The 22,320-nt window shown below is 42.7% G+C and overlaps 1 protein-coding gene across 12 annotated transcripts in view; it reads left to right on the forward strand.

Annotated features, from left to right (window-relative positions):
- SDK2 (sidekick cell adhesion molecule 2) overlaps positions 1-22,320 on the forward strand; it is a 727,771-nt gene that overhangs the window by 488,588 nt on the left and 216,863 nt on the right. Inside the window, exon 1 of one of the 12 annotated variants that reach the window (XM_056550658.1) lies at positions 9,119-9,218. The exons of the other annotated variants lie outside the window; for them this stretch is intronic. The gene's annotated coding sequence lies outside the window, so the exon portion shown is untranslated. Of the gene's footprint in view, positions 1-9,118; positions 9,219-22,320 lie in introns of those variants that run through there. 12 annotated transcript variants of the gene reach the window in all.

Raw genomic sequence — 22,320 nt, forward strand, 5'->3', positions numbered from 1 at the left:
ATCAGTCTGTGAACCACTGTCATCCTCCTTATGGTTGCCATATACGCTGCCACCTGGGTTAAAGGGGTATTCCAGGATTTTTGGTTCTTTGAACGTGAGACAGGGGAAGCAGAGTTAGTCCACTAATATACTTCGCTCACCTATGTTTGGTGGCTGGTATTGAATTTCTTTGTCTTTCTTTCCCTGAAAGTTTATTTCCTGCAGCCTACAAAATGAGTTTTGTCTCTGACGTTTCCCAGCTTGCTGTGCAGCCTGAGACAATACGTCACAAGTCAGGTGCTCAAAGGGGGCTTGGCTGCTTCATGTGTTGTGTGTGTGACGCCAGCTCCATGATGACATTACCGGCGCACATGTGCGTGCATTCATAGCTTGTGTGTTAGGTGATGTCAGACAAGTTATGTGATCAAAGGGTGCGTAGCTGTACCTCAATGGGTGAGGCGACCAATGTGTGGTAGGGAAAGAAGTCCCCTCCTGCCTTGAAACAAAGGATCCTGGGGAATGTAGTCTAAGGGAGGCCACAGAAACAGGATGAAGCCAGTTCCCAAAAACTAGCCAGCAGTGTGATGGGGGACACGGCCATTTACCACCAACACAAGTACAGATCCTTTGTAAGCATGTGCATTACTTTTTGACACTAAATTACTAAAGTCATGTTATGTTCGATTACCCCTAAAAACCAAGCACTTCTGCATCCTCACATCAATCACATGAATGAGGACTTCAGGGTCGGATGTCAAGATGATGGGGAGCATCAATGCTTTTGCCCATGGGCCAGCACTTCTTGGACCAGGCTAGCTGTGCTGCAAACCCCGCAATTGGTATAGAAATGTATATTTAAAAAGTTGGGTTTTGTTAAAGAGCCAAGCTCCTTTTAATACACGTCTTCAGTCTTGCACCCAGATAGATATTTCCTATAGAAGAACAGTTTTGTACACTATAATTATCAATGGCAGCAAAGTTATTGGCTCCTTAAATAGCTGCACAATGCAGTGTATGTTTGTATGTTTAAGACAATTTGTAGAAAGGCTTCAAAAACCTTGAAATAGCACCGGCAGATATTTGTGGTCTGAATGAGTATAAATAACTGGGGACCAAAAACTTCACTGTTACAATTTAGAAAAACAGAACAGTTGTATTGAACTACAGTATATTTTAGTTGCTTCATATCTAGAGCCAACAGTGTAGCTAACTCTATAGCAAAATCTGTACTTTGTCTACACATAACCTATAAAGCCCTATTACTGTTAGCCAGGGGTCAAGTCCTGGGAGAAAAAGTGTAGGAACTCACCCAAGATTTCAACTTAAGGGCTGGTCCTGCAGGACTCTTGATAATGGGAACAGGGTTCCTGCTGTGGAAAAAGTGCAGGAATTCCATTCCCATGCGTTCCTGCAGGACTTGAGCCCTGCTGTTAGCCAAGGAGGCCTTTAGGCCTCCCCTATAGTTACACATGTTGTATCATCTGTATTATTACCCTGCACTGACAAGATGATAACTGCCATAATACTGGCCCCTATGGCTAAGAATTTATCTACCATAAGGCTATGTTTACACTTCAGAATTTCCACAGCAGCAGAGTTCCAGTGTATCCAATCTCGCTCGGACTCCGCATGGAATGTATTGCAGTCTATGAGACAGCAGATTTCTGTGCAGTCCACTGTCTTCAGAATGTCCCCACAGAGATTTTCCGCACGGACATTCTGACGTGTGAACATAGCGAAAGTAGACAAGTACCGTAAAGGAAAGTTGAAAAGAACTCCCTATGTACAAGAATATAAATACTACTACCTCCTATGTACAAGAATATAATAACTATAATACTGCCCCATATGTACAAAAATATAACTACTATAATACTGCTCCTATGTGCAATAATATAACTCCTATATTACTGTCCCCTAACTACAAGAATATAAATAGTATATTACACTATCTCTATGGACAAGAATTGAAATATTACTAGAATACTGCAAAAAAAGAAAAGAACCGCAGATCAGTTGTAGTTGTCTGTGGCACATAGTAGATGGAAGCACAGATATCTATGGGCCGTTTCCCATGTGCTATGCAGGCAAACAAAAATTGGTGTATCCAGCTCCCAAAAAAGTAAATTTAAAACTTTTAATATGGCATTTAAAAATAGCTAACACGCAACATGTCACTTAAAAAGCAAGCACCAACGGGTTTCAGGCTGTATACGAGCCCTTAATCATGGAATCAAGAATACTGCCCATATTCACACGAATATAACCAATATATTACTGTCTCACTATGCACAAAAATATGATTACAATATTTCCTATATACAAGAATATAACTACTATAATAATGTCCCCTAATTACACAATATAACTACTATAATACTGACTTCTATGTCCAAGAATATAACTACTATAATACTGCCCCCTTTGGATGCGACTATAACTGTTGCTTGTCATGGCCACCTCTAGACCTTGGTATAAAATCATTTAGTTAGTACCATGTCTGAGTAGCCCATATTGTGACATTCATAGCTGGCAGCATTTTTCGTATAGAAGCTCATAGGATGGCTTAGCAAGTGTTATCTGTATGTATAGTTCACTTTCATCTGTACAGACAATTTCTATAGGGCTCACGGTGCTTTAATGAAAAGTTGGCTGTCATGTAAGATAATAGTAACAAAATTCCCATAAAATTCACCTTCCTGTCAGCCCCAGTGGATTCAGCTAGCCTCTTGTTTCATGGATGTTCCAGATTGACCCTTGTTTCTCACTTTTCTGTGACTCACGCGCTGGTGATGATAGATAGTGGCTGATAATGGGTTTTCATCTGGTCTTGGAAGTGCAAGGAACATGCTCAAGTCTGACTTGGTAGCTGAAGACAATGACAGCCAGAAGGGCCGGAGACTTTGCGGGGGCCACTTTCTAGTGGTTGGATCCTGCTGGAGGTCCTCTGACCTCTCCTGCTGAGCAGTACTTCAGTTCATTACGGAGGTGTGATCACACTCACATCTGCAGCTTCGGTAATTTTGTCATTACCACTAATCATTCCTATGGAGAAGAATGGGGGGGTCTAAAGGCTTTTGACTTTAGGAGGAAGTGTTACCATGGTAACCCCATTATAGTTTTCTCCCCAGTTAAATTAGTGGAGAAATGCAATTACTGGTCTGTCAGTAGGAGAGGGAGGAGGACAGTGTTCATGTGGGGAGAGAGGTCACCGGATGGGGGGGGGACACGGAGGGGAACCTTAATGGGGGCCAAGTCCTTTTAACTCCTCTGTTAAACCAGGGTCACTCTATCTGGCAGTCACTTAGAGAGTTATTAACTGTTGAAGCACTAGGATCGCATTATTATAAACTTCATGGAGATATAATGTACATTATATATCTACACATGCACAGAAAAGGCAGCAAACACTACTACACTCATCTGATACAAAATAAGTAAGAGATTTACCTGTGCAGCAAAAAAGACCGACAGGTAGGAGGTAGTTAGATAGACCTGAGATACATAGAAATGAGATATAAATGAGCGGGAGAAATAGATAGATATGAGATACATAGGGGGAAAAAAGGGGAGCAGCACTACTTCACTACTGTCCCGGATTGATTTCCCCCCAATATTGGAGTGCTGTGGTCTTTTGTTAGATTAGATAAAGATATTAGAAAGGTTGTAACATACTAACCTGTCCATTACTATGGCTGAAAGCCTTGCTAGCCAATGGATATTTAGCTAAAGAGAGAGATTAGATTAGACACACAGAGGTTAAATAGGTAGATAGAAGATGACATATATATATTTTGATAGACATTAGAGAATTAGATGACAAATACCAATGGTGCAGCTCTCAAAAATTTGTAAGCGATATTTAAAAGATACAGGTTGCATGGCTATGAACACACCCATGAGTAACTTTAAGCGGTGGAAATTAAGTTACAGCAGTAATTTCCAATTTTGAAACCCTCACAACCACATGCTGGGAGTTGTAGTTTCATGGCAGCTGGAAAGCCATCCCACTGCTCCATGACTCTGTTCACAATGGTATGGCTTTGCAATTAAAAGGACTGAAGAGCCAAACTTCAGAGTTTTCCTGCCATCTAAGACTAAGTGTGGAATGCCAAGCCTTCAAGATGGTTTGGGGTCATGTATGAGAACTATTTTACGACACATAATACCCAGTGGTGACCATCAAGACTAATTTTCCTTGTATCTAATTCAATTACTCAGCCAAAGCAAAGTCTCCTGATGAAATACAAAGCCTGACCTAAATTGGCAATGAATGTTCCTGACCAGGACCCCTTGGAAGCCATGGATGTGACTCATGCTGCATTACTCACATCCTCCTCTTTTTTGGGGGCAGCAGTTCACATTTTTATGTCAAAACACTAGCGATCTGATATGAGAGTGCTAAGTTTATGGGTATTTAATCATGACAATGAAGTTTTATGAAGATGTGATTAAACCCAGGAACTGTGGAAGCCGGGAGGTCTGCAATGACTGAATTACTGACTCTGCAGAAGAAAGCGTACTGACAGGATGGAAGAGGAAACACGTCTGATAAATGACATTTGGGTAGCCCATTTTCCTTCTGTCCAATTACTACACTTGCAGCTCTACAGAATGTACAAATTCAGCACAAACCAGCCAGCAAGCCTTGAAAGGAAGAGGCAAGCGGGTCTGCAGCATAACCTTGCCCTTAACCTGTCAGAACTGCATTTCATAGGCATCCTCCACATATCATTTCCCGCTCTAGTTACTGCAACCTTCGACATCCTGGCTGTTTTCGGTTCTATGTTGCGTGAAATCTACCCTGCATTACCATTTTATGGACCAACATGAGAAAAAAATACAAGTCTACAGAGATTACAGGCACAAGTCAAAGAACTAAAGTTATTAATAGAACAAAGCCTAACTATTATGGGGGCCGACAGGCGACGTAGTTTTTTTACAGGAATAGCAGGAGAAAAAGACTGCACAATCAGTATTTTTTCTCCCGCTATTCTCCCCAGCTCCCCCAACAGGCGTCACACTGCCATGTTCTCATGGCAGTGTGAAAGAAGCCTAAAGGAGTAGTGCAGGGAAACATAACTTATCCCCGATAGGATATATTTTAGATTGCGGAGGGTCCAAGCGGTCGACCATCCCTCCCAAACACCCACCCCGCGCAATCTCCTGAAAGGGGCCCCCGGCAGTCTGTCTAATGCAACCGTTCTGAAGCCACAGCCGACACGCCCCCTCCATGTATCTCTATGGGATAGCTGAGGGGGGTTGGCAGGCCCCCTTTCAGCAGACTGCCAGGGCCCCTTTCAGGATAGGGGATAAGTTATGTTTCACTACAGAACTCCTTTAAGAAAGTCCTTGCTCATGCATTGCTCCAGTGAATGGCCAAGGTCATCTGTTTATGTAGAATATTTGGATGGTGCACTTTGGAGTATCTAATAGATGTTACACAAGTTGGGTGACAGGATTGAAGGCTTGCAGTATTCAAGTATACTTTATTAGCAATAGTGTACAGGCAATGGTAATTGTTATCGCTATTTGCTTTAGTTCAGGTTGTGTGGGCTTTTTACCATACTGCCCCTCGCCTTCTCTTGAGGATGGAATACCTACACATGGTGACCTATAATGGAGACCAAGATAATTCAGGAATGTCTGAATAGGCTATGACATAATTCTACACAAGATGAAGATAAAAGGGTATCAACATATGAAGTGCGGAGGTTACATTTACTCTTGGGTCCTGGTGTCTGATAGGACCCAGTGACTTAATACCACATAGGTGGACACCAGTGATATAAATGGCACATGATGTTTGGACGTTCTGCGGAAGTCCTGGTACATCAAGTTTTGCTGTAGCCTGATTCCACTGTGTTATATGTTACTCCTTAAAAGTTTGGAGATCTTTATAATGTGAAACTTTATAAAGTTTCGTCTGAATTTGAGTTTGGCTTTTTACCTCTTTGCATTTTATTCCAAAAACTCCACAGTTTGTATTAGTCTTTGGATGAGAATATCTGTACCCATCATGCTGGTAAAGACATATCATCAGATGACTCTAGCGTTCTCTGTCCTCCCCAGTTTAGAAATAGCCCAGGTTATATAAGAACAAAATCTCTAAATTTCTGTATTATGAAATGTAGCACAATGTTTTACTCACAATCCTGAACCTGCGAGGATCTTCTACAGATAAAAATACACATCAGACACGTTTGCTGCCGACAAGTCAAAGAATTCATCTAGATATTTTATTTATATAGAATATTAAATGCAGGGACATACTTTCTCAAAAATTTTTTATTATAAAATTATAAAAATAAGAAGTGTATATAGTCAAAGCAAGTTTTTAAGGCACCCTGGTGGGGGACGAACGGGGATGAGTGATAGCGCAGTGGTGGCGGTTTCTGCCGGGCATGAAAGTATTGGGAATATGGTTTGGTAATACAAATATATTATTCACCAGAATAATGTTTCTAGATAAATATATACCAATAATATATTTATTCTCTGCAGTTTTATCTCTATCATCTTATATTATTCTTATCTATCTATCTCATATCTATCTCTCTCATATATATCTATCTGTTTATCTCATATCCATCTATCTCATATCTCTCTATCTATCTCATATCTATCTATCTCAAATCTATCTATCTCATATCTATCTATCTCATAGCTAGCTAGATAGATAGAGAGATAGATACATATGCGATAGATAGATGTCTCCTATCTATCTACATACAACAGTCCAGGGTGAGCGGCACATCAGTCAAAGTAGAAAATGGTGCAAGCAGTGGTATAGCCCAGGTCAGGAGCCTTCAGGTATCCTCGAAATCCACATCTTTGTTTAAATGTATTTATTTTGTTTTGCATTTAAATTAACAAACATCACCAACAAGATGAAACATAAACAACAGCCTCCGTAAATCCCAGAGACTGACTCCAGTACAGTGTCTGGTTCAAAGTATGTAAAAACATTCACCAGTACAAAAAGAAGGGTGCATCTGGGACCCAACCGGAGAAAGCCAAACACAGACAGACCACACACACTCACACAAGCACTCATCCCGGGAACCCCAACCCAGCCCCTTCCCGCAAAAAAAAACAGCAGTACACTATAGAAAACTTACTGGGACAATCTAGCTGGGGGGGGGGGGGGGGGGGGTCCGCAGACACAACAAGTAAAAACTAGGGGGTCCATACCTTGTCAAATTTCTTAGACTCGACTAGCGTACAATGCCTGGTACAACGGGACATATTTGTTAACCATTTTCAGCATATCATTTTTGGATTAGCATATCTCTACTACTAACTACCGTGGAATAATAAGAGCCGTCTACCTCCTTCCACTGGCATTTAGACAAATCCGGGCTATCAACCACCCATTTATGAAAGGCTTGTGAAAAAGGGCTAGGCCCCAGTGACTGGAGGAGAGCATAGGACTAAGTAAGGAGTTTAGAAAGATCCGTGGTGCTCAAAAGAAGCTCCCCATCAGAAAACACAGGAGTGAGCGTCAGGGAGCCAAACTGTGCCTGTACTGCATGCCTAAGCTGAAGATACCTATAAATGGCATTTCCAGGGATGCCATAACGTTCCTTCATGTCTGAAAAGGATAAGAAAACCTGATCCTCCCCATACAAGTGGATCACAAATTTGACTCCATGAGAACCCCAGAAACTGGCCTCCTGTAATACATGCAGGTGAGTTAAATGTACATTCCCCAAAAGGGTGCCCTAGGACATACCAGAGGCTGTGGAAATTTAATCGACACCACGGATCACACTTGAGCTATAGTTTGAAGGGGAGTAGGAAAGGAGGAGTGAGAGTGATACCTGTAGAGTGAGTTAGTGAGAGCTTTATAGGAACCCATAATTGCTCTAGACAAGGCCGTCGCCATACATATCTAGATCAATCCACCACGCTGCATAGACCAGTTGGGAGGCAAGAAAATAGTTATATACATCAGGGGCAGCTAGGCCGCCATGCTGTTTAGGAGCCTGGCCAAGCCTGGGAGGTTTTCCTTGCCAGTAGAAGGATCCCAGAGCACCACACAGTGTATTAAAATATTTCCTAGGGGATCAGGGGAGCTAAATGAAAAAGGTAAAGGAATTTCGGAAGGTAAATCATTTTAAATATATTGATCCTGCCAGCTAGGGAAAGAGGGAGAGAGGACCAGGCAGTCAACCGCTATACGGTGGAGCGCAAGAGCAGCGGCTACAAGTTCAGGGACAGATTGGCCATTAGGGATGCAGTAACCTCCACCCCTAGGTATCTAAACCAGAGGGACCACCTGCACACTTGCTGGAAGAGAGAAGGGTAGGGGAACTCCAGGCGATAGCGCCATTAGGGAGGACTTAGCCCAGTTTACCCGCAAGCCAGAAATCAAATTAAACCAGTCAAGGAGATCAATAAGAGACGAGAGAACCCCCTGCATCTGCCAAGTACACCAGTGTGTCATCTGCATAAAGGGAAACCTTTATAGACCCCATGGGAATACCGCAGATAGTAGGGTCTTTACGGATGGCTGCTGCCAAAGGCTCAGCGCCAGAGCAAAAAGGAAAGGAGATGGCGGGCACCCCTGCCTCGTCCTACGAGCCAGCAGAAACATCAAAGTTTGGGGGCAGAAACATCAAAGTTAGTGCGAATACGGACCCTAGGATTATCATATACCAAGCGAACCCAAGCACAGAATCGGGGACTAAACCCAAACACACCCAGTACCTCCCACAGATAGCACCATAGCACCGAGTGAAAGGCCTTATAAATATCCAGACTAACCACCACACCAGTAGGAAAGCCCTCCCCCACTGCTGCGGTGTTGAGCTGCAGGCGCTCCACATTAACATCAGTAGCCCTATCCGGCATAAACCCAGTTTGGTCAGGATGAATGATAGCGTTAATGACTCCATATAAGCGAATAGCCAGCACTCTAGCCAAGATCTTAAAGGGGTATTCCGGGAATTTTTTTTATTTGACTATGCTACAGGAGCTGTAAAGTAAGTGTAGTTCATAATATAATGTCTGTACCTGTGTGTGACTGTTTTCTCACAATTCTGTGATTTTCACCTCACTATTTATTTTTACCAGCATACAAAATGACTGTTGTCTCGGATTTTTCCCAGCTTGCAATGCGGCCGAGACCTGACTCACTAGTCGGCTGATGACAGGGAGCCTGTCTGCTTCAATGGGTGGAGGGATCAATCTGCAACTAATGCAACAGCTGGAGGCACCCTGATTGAAAACCACAGGTCTGCAGCTCATTTATGTTTCAATGGGTGGGGTGGCTGATGTGTGGGAAGGAGGAAAATAGAATTGTGGGGTTTGTAGTCAAAAAAAGAACAGTCAAACAGGAAATATAAGTTCACAAAAAGCTAGCCACAGTGTTATGGTAATCTAATGACTTAGCCATTTAGCCCCAAGACAAGCACAGATCCTTTCTAAACATGTCCATTACTGCCTGCCAGGTACGTACTAAAATCACCTTATGCTGGATTACCCCTTTAATATCAACATTCAAAAGGGAAATAGGTCTATAAGAATCAGGCAGCAATGGGTCCTTTCCAGGCTTTGGGAGCACCACAATCAACACCTCCCTCATAGAGTCTGGAAGAGAATCTGCAATAGCTATCGAGTGAAACAGTTTAAGGAGAATAGGGGCCAGTCGCTCCTCTTTAATCCTATATGAATCGCCTATCATCCCATCTAAACCCGGGGTCTTGCCATGAGGAAGATCATGTATAGCCTGTTCTACCTCTTCAACTATAAAGGGGGCATCTAACACCTCCGCCTGATCACGACTAAGCATGGGAAGGGGTAGGTCATGTAAGAAAAACAGAATTTCCCCTTGACAGGGCCTAGAAGGTGTGGCATACAAAGAGGAGTAAAAGTCCCTGAAGACAGAGTTAATCAACTGAGGGTCAAACACCACAGAACCGTCTCTGCCCCTAATACAAGGGATAAAGGCAGCAGGACGACTAGCCCTTACTAAATGCGCCAACAGTTTCCCGTTCTTATCCCCACACTCAAATAGGGCAGCTTTCCTATCCGCCAACTGCAACAGGACTCTGTCCTTCTGAACAATCAAAAGAGGCCTCTGAGCCTTGGCCCCTGCCCCCTCATTATTAGATCATCTCTAACACACGCTGCCTCCAAGGCACTGCCCTCCATAGCCGACCTAAGTTTCCTCTGACCCACAACACCTGCTACAAAAGCACCCCTAACTGTGGCTTTGTATGTATCCCATTGAATTAAGGGGTCAGGGTAAGAAGCGTTATTCTCCCAATACTCAGCATGGGCAACCCCCAGAGCCTCCACAACTGCTTCGGCCTGCAGCCAGCCAGGGTGCATGCACCAGATACGGAAAGGGGGACTAGGACCTAGGTGGAGAACTACCAGTACAGCAGAGTGGTCTGAGATCCCCCAAGTGGTGTAGGAAACATCTCTTACCACCTAAAGGAGGTCCTCGGACGCCAGAGCAAGATCAATTCGAGAGAATGACCTATGGGCCGCAGAGTAAAAGGAATAGGAAAATGCAGTCGGGTAATTCCACCTCCAGAGGTCGGTCAGGCCCAACACCAAGCACCAGGTATTAAATGAGGAGGAGCCAGGGTCAGCAGCGGTGGTGCGGTCGAGCATTGGATCAGGAGCCACATTGAAATCATCTATGAAAAGGACAGGATCAGATGGAAAAGACAACAGTTTGTTAGTAATTAGCTCCAGCACAGAGACCTGAAAAGGAGGGGGCACATAACCAGAGACAAGAACAAAGGAGAAAGAACCCAGAGAACAATGTAAGATCACAAACCTCCCAAAGTTGTCACAGTCTGTCTGAAACCGCTAACGGCAGGGACTTGGTAATTAACACAGAGACACCCCTAGCGTAGTTAGAATAGGAGGCATGGTAGCCCCCCGCTATCCAAGCCCTTTTCAGGGCAAGAACCTTCTGATCCGTAATGTGAGTCTCCTGTAGACAAATAATTTGAGGAGACTGGCGTTTCACAAAGTCTAGACATAAGGCCCTTTTAAACTTTAGTGTGCCCATCACAAAAAATAACAATATATCGGAACAGAAAAGACCAAATGAAGGCCAGGACAAGGAAGGGCAGAGCACCGGGACCACACACAACCAACAAAGAGACAAACAAGGGCACAAACACAAAACATGTAGACAAAGGCAATAAGGCATAACCAAAACATTCCTAAGAAGACCCTGTCTAACACTAAGCGGGACATAGTAAACATCTATACCCTAACACACTGCAGATCTAGATCCTAAATACAACTACTACGGGGCGTCAAAAGAACGCCAAGTGAATCTAAAAACTACTTATACCAAAACCCTCCCGCCACCCCACCATAAACTAATATGGCTGATAACTAAAAGACTACCCAGAGAGACCTTAGGGAGACTGGAGCCTATGGAGACCCTAAGGGAAAAACTAGCTCCCTAACCCTAATGACCGTTTTGGAGAGCACTCTTAAGCAGGGTAGTCCCGGGCAGGTCAATCTGGAGGTCTGACAGGGGGGCTGCATCCAATCAGTGAAGAACGTCAGTCGGAGAAGTAAAGAACTTAGTAGAGGCCCCATCCACCACTCTCAGGTGAGCAGGGTACAGCATCGAGCAACGTTAGCCCTTGGCACGCAGGTTCACCCGGACCTCTGTGATCTGCACCTGCTGCTTGCCTAGATCCACAGAAAAATCAGAATAGAAGGACACTCTGCTTTCATTACAAATTCCCTTGCCCTTGATCCGCACTGCACGGAGAACAGCATCTCTGTCCTTAAAGTGTAGAAGTTTGGTCAGGAAGGGATGTGGAGGACCCCCAGGAGGAGGAAGCCGAGTCGGGACTCTGTGAGCCCGCTCAATGGAGAAAAAAGGAGAGAATGTGAATCTCCTTCATCTACATTTCCAGGAACAGCACAGGATCATTCCCTTCCACCTTTTCATGGAGGCCCACAAGACAGATATTATTGCGCCTCAGGCAGTTCTCCATATCATCCATGCGGCTCAGCACCCCCATAACCTGCTGCTGCAGTGAGTCAACCCGCTCCGGCAATGGGTGTAAAGTATCTTCCACTTTAGAGACCCTGCGCTTCACGTGTTCAGTGCGCTCACTGATCTTTTGGGTCTCATGTTGTAGGATAACAAATTCTTGCCGTAGTTTGTCCACTTTGGACACCATAATTGATTGGCAGGAGGTGAAGGCAGCCAAAAGTTCAGTGAACCGCTTGTCAATAGTAGCAGCATCACAGACGGGCCTTTCAGGGGACTGTTGATGCGGCAGAGTTGGAAATCCCTCAAACAAGAACAGCAGAGGATCAGGAGAATCACCTCCAGGATGGTCCGGAGTCCTTGAAAACTGGCTCAGCAAGCGGGGGTCTGAGCTCTATGGTCCCTTTGGGAAGGGCCACAGGAAGGGAGGACCCGTGATCAGAGAAGGTATCCTCATTAGAGGTTGGCCGGGAGGCTTCAGCATTCAGTTTGGATTTCTTATTTCTATTACTACCACGGGGGCGACCCATGGCTGATAGGGCCACACGGAGCGCAGGTAGAAAGTCAGTAGCCACGCAGTCCAGTAAGCGCAGAGCACCACAGCAGAGCGGAGAGGCCTATTAAACTGGCAATGCACCACAAGCCCCAGCAAGCACAAATGTTTACCACCAGGGTACTCACAGGCAGGGAGGGAGACTCAGCAGGCAGTCCAGCAAACGTCCTGGAAGAATGAGGCCAGGACTTCAACAGGGCACCACAGGGTGTCACAAGGCAGCAATTGGTAGCACCCCAGGGAAGGGCAAAGGAGAAATCAGCAGCCACACAGGTCCCACTGCACTAGTAGCCACACCACAGCCAGGGATCACAGCAGAGGCCGCACACAGGAGTATCCACAGCAACCAGAACTGGTAGCAATAGCTCCGCCCATAAAGGCTGAAAATGGCACCCTGCTGCTGGAAGGGCCGAAGAAACAGGATCCGGGGAGAGCCAGCGGAGACTGCACAGCCCGCACACTCAGACCGTCCAGGACCGGGGGGAGCCATATCACCTGAGCAGCCTCTTCACCGGAGCTCTGCAGCACCAAGCCGACCAGAGCCACAGGCCGCAGGGGAAGGAAGCCACCCGCACCACCGACAACCGCCGGGACCGGACCAAGGACAGCATCGGAGGATCCGAAGCACAGGAGGGACCAACAGGGAGAAGACCGGTCGAACAGGCTAGGTATAATCAAGGTGAAATAGCGGGGTCAGCGGGAGCTCTCACCATACGCGTCCGCTCACGCCGGCATCCAGGCCACGCTCCCCCACAAAATCCACATCTATCCATCTATCTCATATCTATATATCTATCTGTTTTTTGTTTCATGGTGCATTTTCTACATTTTTTAGACTCAGTTCAGTTCATTTTTTTCCTGAATGCAAAACGAAGCAACTTCTTTAATGTTCAGTATAAATTTCCTACCATTTAGCTGCTACTCAGACAAAGATTTGATCAGTCTGTCAGACTGGCTTTCTGTTTTCACAATATTATAGATTGCAGCAAGGAAGGGGTTACACACCAGCTCAGATTGTGGATGGGGAAGGGAAGAGAATCGTTGGACAGCTCACACAGGCTGTTTATACAGTGGAAAGCAGATACAAGGCAGTCTGCAGAGGAGAATCATAAAGGCTGTGTGCGAGTATAGATTGAATAGGGAGCTCACAGAGCAAACTGTAGAGTCTGTAGACGAGAAATTCAACAATGACCTGTAGAGGATAAATGCTTTTCATAGGAGTCCATAGCATTTAAAGAAGATGTTTTATAAAGACACTTCCATATGACCTGTTAGATGATATGGACATTAAGGCTCCCCTTCTTCAGTCAACCTTGTATTACATGTAATACTACAATTCTCCTGCAGTGGCCACTGTAGGAAATACACCTGGCTGACTGTGGTTTCTTCTAGCAAAATCAGCTGCTTGTCAGGAGCAATATCTCGGGTGATCAGCTTATCGCCCCAGCGACTCTATTACCAAAATGGTGGAGAACAGTTTCTTAAGCCTAGAGAACCCTCAGAAACATGGCACCAATGTAAATGCTAATTCCTAGTAAGTTGTTTTCTTGATGTGTTTTATCAGAGGTGTCTGGTATTGAGTTACCTGGTTTTCAGTTGATGAATTAGAGGCTTTTACATATTTTTTTAGCTTAATGGAGCTTCTAGAAATTCAGATGATGATAATAATTTTTATGACATTTTGAAAAATATAAGGAAAACCCTAGATTATAGATTTGTATTGTTTTTTTTTTGCAATTTCCGTTATTATTATTATTTTTTAAATAGCTATTTACATCTTTCCATAGCCTGTGGCTCACGTGTAACTTTTACGGATTATTCCAAGACCTTCGCTGAAGATCCACAGACCTGATAAACAAAGATATAAGCACTGTATGTTAGCGAGAAGAAACTCTCCGTCACTATAGAAACTAAACTCAGGTGTTAGAAAATGGCAGCTGCATCTTGAGCTGAGCCAAAAGAAGGCATCAAAAACAATGGGAGAACATAGAAGAAGAAAAAAATCTTAACCTCACAGGCTCCCTGAATAAGGATCACATCTGAATACAGACAGCGACATCAACTTCTAAAAACTGGCGGCGCAAACAGGAAAACATTCGTGTAAAATGAGACGAGTATATCACCCAGCGGCAGATACTTAGGTGTTAATATCACCCTGGTGCAATGAGACGATAGCGATACGCTGACAGTCCGTAATATTGTTTTCATGAAGTGCGGAATGCATAAATGTAATTTTCATTTTATTCTGTGTCTTTTGCTAAGAACACTATGCTATGGATAGCAAATGCGTTAAATATTCCAAGATAAGAAAAAATAGACCAAGATCTTCCAAGATAAGAAAAAATAGACTTCGGTGTAATGCAAGTGTTTGGCCACTAGGGTATATGAATGAAATAGTTGTCCTTTAGGCCAGTGATTCTCACCGCTGCTGCTTTGGGGAACAATGCGAAGACCCCTTAGAGATCTGGTATGAGCCCCTTGGGACAGTGCTTTCCAACCTGAGGCCTTCTAGCTGTTGCGAAACTACATTTCCCATCATGCCCTGACAGCCGAAGGCTCGTTGGAAAACATTAGGTCGTAATATACTAGGCTATGCTGTCACTTTATATTCTGTTGCAGTCACGTAAATGAGGCTACGCTTTAGTTCCTTCACTACCAGGGGTCACTGTGCAGGTTAAAACATTAAAGGGGCGCTAAACCAGCACTGTTAGTCTCGATCCTTGGGGGTCTCCATACTCAGCAATATGCATTCACATTGAGATGAAAATATCACTTCAAAGGGAACCTCGCACTTGTTTTATGCTGCCCGAACTGCAGGCAGCATGAAACAGGTGCATAGAGCTGGGTCCTTGGATCACTATGATTATTACTCTCAGGGGAGGTGCTTTGGGGATTCTCCTGTGGCTGCTCTCCACCCCACCGGCTCTTAGTGAAGTTTCTCTTCCTAACTGAGGTTGGCATGAACCACCCCTTTGACTACCTGCCTGGGTCCTGGAGCGCTTTAGAGTAAATCATTGTGTTTTGGGATCTATCTTCCTTCACCTGTTTTATGCATAAAGACATGTTCACATGGCAGAACTTTTGCAGAATGTCTGCCTGAAAAATTTCCAGCAGGAAGTGCATTTCCGAATGGATTCTGCAGAAAAGATTGACATGTCAATTCTTTTTGTGGAGGTCTGAATTTCCGCGGCAGATGTTTTCCGCCGTGCACAGTTCAGCGGAATCCCAATAAAATACAATGGGACACTGCTGCATCGCAATTTCTGAGCAGAACTTCTTCGAAAGGATTCAGCTCGGAAATTCAGTAGTGTGAGCATGGCCTAAAACAGGTGACAAGTTTCCTTTTAAGTCTCAATAATGTAAATGGAATGAGTTCCTTTACCAGCTACAGCCAATGGACAGAGGTGGTGCCCTTTTGGCATGCAAAAAAAAAAAGCAGGTTCAGCTACAGATGTAGCCCCTTAATCTTGGACACCTCCTTTAAAAATGAGTGAAAAATATTCAGTAATTTCTCTGCAATACTTTGGCTCCTCATCCAGCCTTACATATTAATATTTCCTGCTCCATTCATCATAGCTGTCAATAGTCTGTGTTTCAAAAGGCCAAAAGGGGCTCCTGTCTGAAAATATAATGAGCTGGTGCTGAATATTATTATACATGTGTAGTCATCAGATGACAAAGTTGGGATCCATATATTTCAATATTTTATAGGTTAAGATTGAGTTTTTGCTATAATGCCGCACCCATGATCAATGAGGTTCTTCTAATTGTTCCAGTTTAGTTTAACCTCTTCATGATACATGACGTGCATACTCTTTATTAGGCAGTTGCCAAATCATGGGAAATATATACATTATTAGGCAGATCATGTGTGCACAGCGTCAGATGTAACCCTTTAATCTTAGATAGTCGTACACCTTCAATTACTGTCAGACGAATGTTTGTTTGGCCGGCAACTATCTCTCCCATTCACTTGTTTGCCCCATATACATAGACACTCGACTTGGTTAAGTGTTCTTACGTTCTGCGTGGGGAGAAAGGAGTAAGCCTCTGGCAGAATCCTCTGTTGGTAACTTATCTCCCATACAGCCCCTTTAAATATAAGGGCATGGGTTGTGGAAAAAAATGGTGTAAAAATTTAAGAGGTATTCAGTGTTTTATTAAAGGTGTATTCCAGGATTTATTTTTATTTGTCTGTAATACTGGAGCTGTAAAGTTACTCAGCCAATTAGCAGTTAACGGTGGGACACCTCAGTCATTCAGCGGTTAAGGTGGGACACTGCTGCAGCTGTTGATTGGCTGAAGGCAGGTCATGTGCTGACCACAAACACAGCAAGCGCTGTGCAACGGGACTGGGACCTGCTCCATGAAATGGTTGTCCTTGGCAGAAGAAAGCAAGATAAGTATATGTGTTTTTATGTTTTCCTCCAGGCTGAGCACATTTAAAAATAAAGATTAAACTCGGCGTTCCTCATTAGAGTGCGTTGACACGTGCGTATTTTCTGCTGCATATTTGTTTCAGCAGATTTTACTGCCCATTGCCTGAGCTTTTTTCCACAACTTTTAGAAAGACGCTTTACAGCAGCCCCATGAACATACGAAACAATAGACTGGTGCTGGGAAGGGAGTATGCTGACCTCTACCCGCTCCCAGCACCTGTTGCGAATGGTGGATCTTGTGTTAAATATACACTATTTTCACCTTTCATTGTAATCCTTACTGTAATAATAAAAAGGAGAAGTTTTCTCTACAGATCAGGAAGATACAGCTTGTTATTAGGCTTAGTGGCCATACTGAAAAATTACAAGATTAGAAAATGGTAAAATTAGAAAAACATTAGCAAAACCTGTTTTTATGGTACACTCGCTTATTACAACACATTCTGTAATTCTTCTGAACAACATTCTGTTATAAACAATGTCTGCTCTACCAGCTGAAGAGAAGGGATTTATTGAAATGCGTCCAGTAACTGGACAGGCTGTTATCATTGTTTGTGTGATTTTGTAGAACTTTTTATGTATATATACCAAAAAGCATGCTGTGCCAAAAAATTGCTTCTTATAAATGTACCCGCTTATTGCGACCACTTATTTTATATATTATTTTGACATTTTCTGAAAAACCTTTATAATATAAAAGCCTGCTACGCCAGCCAAAAAAAGGATTTATTGAAATGTGCTCAGTAACTGGATAAGCTGTTTTATGTTTTTTGCTTTTTTTTTTAAGAATGATTTATATAAAACAAAAAAGATTTGAATATAGAGGGTGGGGGGTGAGGGGAAACAAATTGTCTATATAGTACAGAACTGAAAAACAAAATGTTAGAAGTGCCTCCCCGGTCTACACCCTGCTGTTCCAGCTCAGAACATGACATTTTTTCTGTTAAAATCTCCAACATTCTGACACCTCTTTTCTAAAAACCGCTTTGAATACCAACAGCGTTTTAGCACTAGAGCAATCTCAAGGCTTGTGAGGCGGGATGAAGCCACTGCGGACCCGGAAGTATTTTTAAAATGTTGTGATTTTTTTTCCCCACCTTATTAATAAAAACATTTTTTTACTGTTTCTAAGCCTCAATCCATTGACACTTCCTGTTCTGCAGAGGTCACCTATCTGTCATCATTTGTCACAGGACTACAATAGAAGGGAACACCTCTATATAGATTTATAAGGTGTTTATGATACAGCTTTCCTCCTCCCCCTCCCTGTACAATGACCTGGGCACTGGTCACAGAGCATGCTCACAACACTTTCTCGTAAAGGTCAATGAGCCATCCCATGACTGCTGGTTCCTATGGTCCATGTGGTTGCTGTAAACCATCTCTCTAAATGCTTGTAATAAAAGATCAAACAAAAGGATAAACCAACTTAATAATGTACATAAAGCAGAAAGAAAAAAAAAATACAATCAGAACATACAGAAAGATAAGAAAATAATTTTCTGTATATCTTATATTAGAATATATACAGTATCATTATGCATTTCAAAACTAAAAGGAGGAAATTAATTATTGTTGGGTTTGGTAGTAGGTACAGGTTAGGCATATTGCAGTCATGGCAGGGAGGTACTTTTCATGACCACGAGCACAAATATAGATTTAATTGACCAGCAAAATAAGACAATGGATGGCTGCTGGTGGTTTCAGATATGTGATGTCATGTTACTAGAAGTCAACCATGCAGCAAAAGCCTAAGGATAACTCTCAGTGAACGCTGGTTGTTAAACAGTGGGCTTCTATTCTGAGTAAAACTGATCTAGACTATCAGGCTGTTGATCTCTGGTGGCTTCAGTTGTGTGATGACAAGGACAAATTACACAATTACTGGCGTTTACTAGGGTGGGATTGAGTTTTTTTTATTCTTCAACAAATTTTTATTGAAAGTATAATACAAAAACAAGTAACATTTGCAAGAAAGCATTGGTACTATCAAATGTCAAATAAAGCAGTCAAGAAAAATACTAGACAACTCGAGGAGCTAATAACACAGTCATCATAACAAAAGAGAAAAGAAAACCCCACCCAGGCAACCCTAAGGGATCAAGTCACTAAAGCCCACCAATACTGTGGAACAGGGGTGGTAAGTAAGCAAGACTTGAACAACAAATCAAGCAAAACAAGAGCGAGAGAAAGAGGAGGGAGAAAAAAATAATATATATATATATATATATATATATATAGGAGGGACACAGGGAGAGGAGGAGAAGAAGAATGGCTCACGGGGGCTGCCAATCAGTAAAACGATCCCCAGGCTCACAAATGGACATGGGTTTAACCTTTTAGTTATAGAAAGTGAGCATGCCTGTGGGCCCACCTCATGCCCAAGTTACATGGGGGTACCTCATAGCCCGAGCAAGCCAAAATGATCAGTTGCCTGTATTTGAAGTTTATCATACTCTGTAGATGACCTGTGATTGTGAATCTGGAAAGTAACTTGGTGTTCCAAAATCAAGTGTGCCTCTGAATGCAACTCCAGCCAATGCTATATGAGTGTCTTTTTGTAGCACATACCTGAGAACAGCACATTTTTACTCCATCACACATGGATAACAGGTGTGCTAGTGCTGTAAGAGGTTGACCCACAGTTGCCTTCATTTTTGGACCATTGTGTTAGATTTACTAATGACGTTGAAGTTCATGTGTAGTATTTTGGTCTGTATTTTTAGTCACAACCAGGAATGACAGAGCAAAACTATAATGAAAAGATTTGTCCATTATTCTATGTTTCAGACCCACTCCTGGTTTTGATTAAAAATACAGATCAAATATTGTATGAACTGATCCTAATTGTCACCATATTGGCAGTCATGTCCCTTAGAAACATATAGAATTGAAAACTGATGAATAGAAAATGTAACACCTTGATAGAAAATAATAAGTAATGCATTTATATTTACTGGCTCATGACATTTTATCAATCTGGCTCATCCTCAGACACTCTTGTCCATTTATTTTTGCCTTTTTTCTATGTCAAAATCTTGCACCAACATTTTGGTGGGCTTTTTGGCACACAATGGCCCAGATTTATCAAACTGTGTGAGAGAAAATGTGGAGGGATTTTCCCACAGCAAAAAAATCACAGCTCAGTGTGGTGGCCCAGTACGGGATGATGTTACTCCATACCTTCCCTGCTCTGTCAGGCAGTGTCCCCAGGGCCCCCTGCAGTTGTTTCCCCCATGTAAATAGGTTATGCATTATATTGTGTATTGTACCTTTAATAAATGTACCCAGGAGGTACTAGTGACCAGCTGACCCCAAAAGTGACCTATGGGCTCCCTGCTAGACTCCCCCCCCCCCCCATATAAGTCCTGGGAGGAGCTAGCTTCTCTCTCTTTCTCTTTTGCTCCAAGTCTTTGCTGAGGTCAGTCGTGCCTATAGTGTGTGTCCAGAGCAGTGGAGGCCTCAAGTCAAGTTGTGCAGCCACAAGTCCAGTCCTGCAGCCTCAAGTCAAGTGCTAGTAAGCTGAAGTCACTGTCCTGTCAGTCAAGTCAAGTCTTCGCCCTGGCGTCATAAACACAAGGGGTTAATACCATCTGTCCCTAGGGTAACAACATCTGCCCTGCACCACACACCCCGCCATACCACATCAGCTTTCAATTTTCCAGAGCTCGTTAGCTGAGCTGTGATTGGTTGCTTTGGGAAAATAACTCTACTTTTTCACTCGCACAGTTTGATAAATCTGGGACAATGGCTTAGATTTACTAAGATTGTGAATTTTTGAAATCCCATAACTTTTACTGAAAGTTTTTTTTTCTTTTTTAGTGTATTTTTGGTTTGCTCTGTTCCAAAGTTCTGTTGCCCCATTATGAGACAATTTGCCTTAAAAACTGTAGGAAAAACCTTTATAGATATCTGGAGACATATGAAAAATACCAAGGACACGTCCCTTTTTAGGGTTTCTGAGCTGTTTTGTTGGTCTCAGTGCAAAACCAGAAATAAATGACAGAAAAAAATCCGTAGGTAAAACTCAAAACACACTAAAAATGCAAAAAAACAAAAACAAAAAAACCTACAAAAAATCTAGACTTTAAAGAGTACATGTCACAAAACAAATCTTTTAATATATTGTTCCTTATGTAATTGTAAGTCGCTTTGCTATTTACTTGCTGCTAAAATTCTCATCCTTTAAATGTTTTTAATGTGATTGAAAAAACAGCCACTAGGGGGCTCTGTTCTGTTCGCTGCGCAAGTCAAACAATTAGCTCTCGCAGGCTTCAGTGATGTCACACCTGCTGGGGAACACCCACTTTCTCCTGCCGGGAGCTCACACAATGTGAGCAAGGGGAAAGGTATGATACAGAGCTTTTTAAAGCTTGGGAATTTTTTTAAGGGCAGGAGGGGTGTTAGGAGTAGTTAGGGAATATAATCTGAGTTAGTTTAGAAAATATGGTTTGATGACAGGTACTCTTTTTAAGTTTAGTAAATTCAGGCCAATGTCTTAGTCATTTCATACCCACCTTTCTACTTCTCCCTTCCCCAGAAATAGGTGCCACCTTGTTAAAAGAGGTGCAAAAGTGTCTAAAACACAAAATACATGTTGGTCAAGGCATGCATACTTCTTTTGCCACAAATTATGCCAGTAACCTGGCACATTTTCAATGACACTTATTAGTAGTTATCAGCTGCCATATGTTATGGAGGAAATTGTGTAGTCTTTCCATTTAGACACTGTGATCCCTGCTGCCACCAAACTATCAGAGCAGGAGAGGGTTTCTCTGGTGGTCTGTACAGTTCCCAACACAGACTACAGGACTTCTTCTGGGACATACAGAAGGTTTGAATTTATTTATTTTTCTCCAGAGTACCCCTTTAAGGTTGGCCTATGGACATTCTCAGTTATAAAATAGTAAGCAACTTGTCCATCACCGCCGGTTTCAAAAACACTTTGGTGATATGTTACATACACTTTGTTTTTCTATGTGCTTTTCTTGCAGGAACAATAGTTATCTCTGTTCATTGCAACCTATTATAGTTCAGCTCCAACAACAAAATATGTAAATGTTGTTTGAATGAACAAGGTTCAATAACAGAGTTCTTCTTTTCACAGTCAAATAAGACTTCTGTTTTGTGCCTTGTTTGTTGAAGACCTTTGACCATGAATCTTCCCTTGTTGCTTTGTGTCTATTATCCCTTTGTCACTTTAATTATTCGTATAATCGTGCTCTTCTGAGCCTTTGTACAGATCATGTTCTGCATTACAGTTATATGTCCGCTGTATCAATGCTTTTCATACACCTATCCCCTTTTTTTTTTTAAGTAGTTTTCAATATACTGAATTTGTGAAGGCCAAAGGCACAAAAATATAT

Source organism: Hyla sarda, chromosome 13, assembly GCF_029499605.1.
Source record: "Hyla sarda isolate aHylSar1 chromosome 13, aHylSar1.hap1, whole genome shotgun sequence".
Classification (NCBI taxonomy): domain Eukaryota; kingdom Metazoa; phylum Chordata; class Amphibia; order Anura; family Hylidae; genus Hyla; species Hyla sarda.